Source organism: Lipotes vexillifer, unplaced genomic scaffold, assembly GCF_000442215.2.
Source record: "Lipotes vexillifer unplaced genomic scaffold, Lipotes_vexillifer_v1.1 scaffold1242, whole genome shotgun sequence".
NCBI lineage: Eukaryota > Metazoa > Chordata > Mammalia > Artiodactyla > Lipotidae > Lipotes > Lipotes vexillifer.
Window position 1 is genome coordinate 403943 of NW_006793169.1, and position 3750 is coordinate 407692.

Here is a 3750-nt window from a genome sequence, read left to right on the forward strand (position 1 = left end):
GAAGGGTACTATAATGAAAAAGTTTAAAAGTTAAAAAAAAGAAAAAAAAGAAAAAAAAAAGAAATAAAAAAAAAAAAAAAAAAAAGAAATGCCAGTCTAGCAAATCATGACTCCGGTCCTGGATTTTGTAGTAGCTGTAGGTGTTGAAGGTGGATGTGGACACCTCCTAGGAGGTGGCTGCTTCTAATCTCTGAAAGGTTTTGGGATTTTCCAGGTGGAGGCAGTACAACATGTATGGCTGTATCAGTCAAGGTCCTTCCCAGGAGAAAAATAGATGGCACATGCAAAGATTTTAATTTAAAAGGCTTTATAAAGTAAAAGGGACAATTTACTAGGATGTGGGCAGAGTTTAGGGATCGACACAGGGATTAACAACAGTGGGAAGAGGTTATCTCCCCTAAACTAGTTGGTGTAAAGGAAGGGAACTAGAGTCCTGGACAGGGGGCTCAAAACAGGAGCTATAGCTGGTGACAGCCACTGCCAGGGCCACCTCCTGTCAAGGAGACAGCAGTGGGAAGGAACACACTGACCTCTCTTGCCTCCCACCCTCCATTCTTCTCTTTTTGGCCGTGCTTCCTGGCTTCCAGGATCTTAGTTCCCCCAACAGGGATTGAACCCAGACCCCCTGCAGTGGAAGCACAGAGTCCTAACCACTAGACCGCCAGGGAATTCCCTTCATTCTCCTGAAAGAGTTTCCCATTGGCCAAATCCAACTGGACGCCAAAGGGCTAGAGAGACTGCAACCTAGTCCAGGACTCAGATATTGGGTAGGGAGGGCAATGGGTTCCAGGGGCAGGGGAAGGGGCAAATAGTATATCCAGCACAAGCAGGCTCTACTCGCTCTTATCAGAAGAAATTATTCTAGGAGTAATTTTCCTAGTCCATCTTCATCCATTCTGTTTAAGGAAAGAAGTACCTGGGAGGTAGGCTCTTTTAGAGTGGTTTTCAGACTTTCAGTCATCCCAGAACAAACCACCAGCCTGGGGAACTGTTGAGCTGGCCTGATTCAAAGTGCAGAGGGCTATATATGGGGCCCTAGAAGCCAGTCCAAAGGTCAGCCCAGACCATCAGGACATCCTTTGGGCTGTTTGCTGACTGTGTATGCCTTGGGGATCCAGGGGTTCAGGCAGTACAGTCGCTAAGCCAAAGGCCCCTCTGTGCCTGAGATCAAGAAAAAACGGAGATACCTGATGGTTCTCTGCCTTCCCCCCCACAAAAAGAGAGATCCTGAGGGGGGGAACACCAGCAGGAGATTGAAGCATACCCTAGGATATTTGAGAATTTGACCATTCTTTGGAAAAAAAGGAACAAATCCACACACACACAAAATCAATAAAAGCCAAATCCTCAATTATGCTCCACCCCAACGTAGATAAGAGTCATGTACAGGTTTAAGAGATTCAAATTCGCTGTCATTTCAGAAATGTACAGTATTGATAAAGTTTGATTGAACAGAACAGGAGAAATCTTTATTGCTTCTTTTTTTTTCTGTTACCATTTCAATACTGTCAGCTTTCAAATAAATATGTTGAAAAATATCTTAGAAATTTTTAAATTTTAAAAGTCGTGGGCTTCCCTGGTGGCGCAGTGGTTGAGAGTCCACCTGCCGATGCAGGTGACATGGGTTTGTGCCCCGGTCCGGGAAGATCCCACATGCCGCGGAGCAGCTGGGCCCGTGAGCCATGGCCGCTGAGCCTGCACGCCGGAGCCTGTGCTCCACAAAGGGAGGGACCACAACAGTGAGAGGCCTGCGTACCACAATAAAAAAAAAAAAACTTTAAAAGTCATGTGTGTGGATCCTTTCAGAAATTAAATAAAAATAGAAAAACACTGAAAGCCTTTGAGACACTCGGTATAGGATCTACTCAGTGAATTAGCTACTGCCTTGATCACTCTGGCCTGGAGCTCAGGCTCTGTGACTTCTCCCCAGGAGGGCGTTCTCAAGAATGTGAGGATTTGTCTTTGGGCTACTCTTGGTTTTTGCTGTTGTATGTAACCATGGCAGGTTGCCACATACATGATAGGTGCTGAAGTTTATGAAATGAATGAAAGAAAAGAAGGGAGGAAGTTCTACAGTACATGGCCAGGCATATTTTTGAGAGAAACTTCAGGAAAAAACAGAAGCCAGGGGCTTCCCTGGTGGCGCAGTGGTTGACAGTCCGCCTGCCGATGCAGGGGACACGGGTTCGTGCCCCGGTCCGGGAGGATCCCGCGTGCCGCGGAGCGGCTGGGCCCGTGAGCCATGGCCACTGAGCCTGCGCGTCCGGAGCCTGTGCTCCATGGTGAGAGAGGCCACAGCACTGAGAGGCCCGCGTACCACAAAAAAGAAGCCACATTTTCTACTTACTCTAAACCCTGGGAAATGCCACAGTGATGTAAATATGAACTATGCTATACAAGAGTGCAACCAGAATGAGTTTATGTGCAAGAGATGATGACTCTCAGGCCTTCATCCCTTCAGGACTGCCTGAAGACTGGAAGGAATTACAGTATAATGACTATGGAATGCTTATTCTATTTTTGCTAACCCTTCCTTTCTAAAAAAACTCTTAACTTTCAGAGATATTTTGTAGCATCATGAAATATGAGATTTGTCTTTTGCCAAAATTTTCCAACTAATATTGGGAAAAAAAGACATGAATAAGGAAGGAGCTCTTCCCAAATAATATGACCTTCAAAATATTCCCATTAAGTAATATTATTGTCCTTAATTTACAGATAAGAAATATTCACCCAAGGTACCACATGGAAGGTACCAGATGGTGAAACTACTTTGGAACTCAGCTGGACACTAGACCCATTCCTATTTAATGGCATTAAAGCTAAAGTCAATTACATTATGGCCTGAAACTGAAAAGGGGGAAGGCGAAGGGAAAAGCTGGCTCCCAATCTCCTAGGTAAAGAACCAAAACATACATAGACACTAAAAAATGGGTCTGTTGTCTCAGGCCACTAATTTACAGGTTTCACTGAAAGGAGGGAAAAGAAGAAAAATTGAAAAGCTTCCTAATGAACAGAAGTTAGAAAAGTACTTGTCATAATAAAATTGTTGATCACCATCACTCCTTTTATTAGGAACACAAATAGCAAGTGAGGGACTTCCCTGACGGCACAGTGGTTAAGAATCCACCTGCCAATGCAGGGGACACAGGTTTGAGCCCTGGTCCAGGAAGATCCCACATGCCACGGAGCAACTAAGCCCATGCGCCACAGCTACTGAGCCCACGTGCTGTAACTACTGAAGCCAGTGTGCCTAGAGACCGCGCTCTGCAACAAGAGAAGCCCCTGCAATGAGAAGCCCGCACTCCGCAACGGAGAGTAGCCCCCGCTCGTCACAACTAGAGAAAGCCCATGCAGCAACAAAGACCCAACGCAGCCAAAAAAATTTTAAAAAAAGTAAACCTGATCATTAAAAAAAGCATGTGATTTAGTTCCCTTTCTGACTAATATGGCTCTATTGTACTACATGCTTAGCTAAACTATAACATCTAAGTGTATTTTTGTTTAAAATTTGAATTTTAAAGGCCAAAAGTTTGTGCTCTTATTTTAGTGAATTATTTTGCTGTTACCAATTAGATGCTTTGTGACAAGGAACATGAGAGCTATTTAAAAGAGACCTGTAGGGCTTCCCTGGTGGCACAGTGGTTGAGAGTCCGCCTGCCAATGCAGGGTACACGGGTTTGTGCCCCGGTCCGGGAAGATCCCACATGCCATGGAGCAGCTGGGCCCGTGAGCCACGGCCGCTGAGTC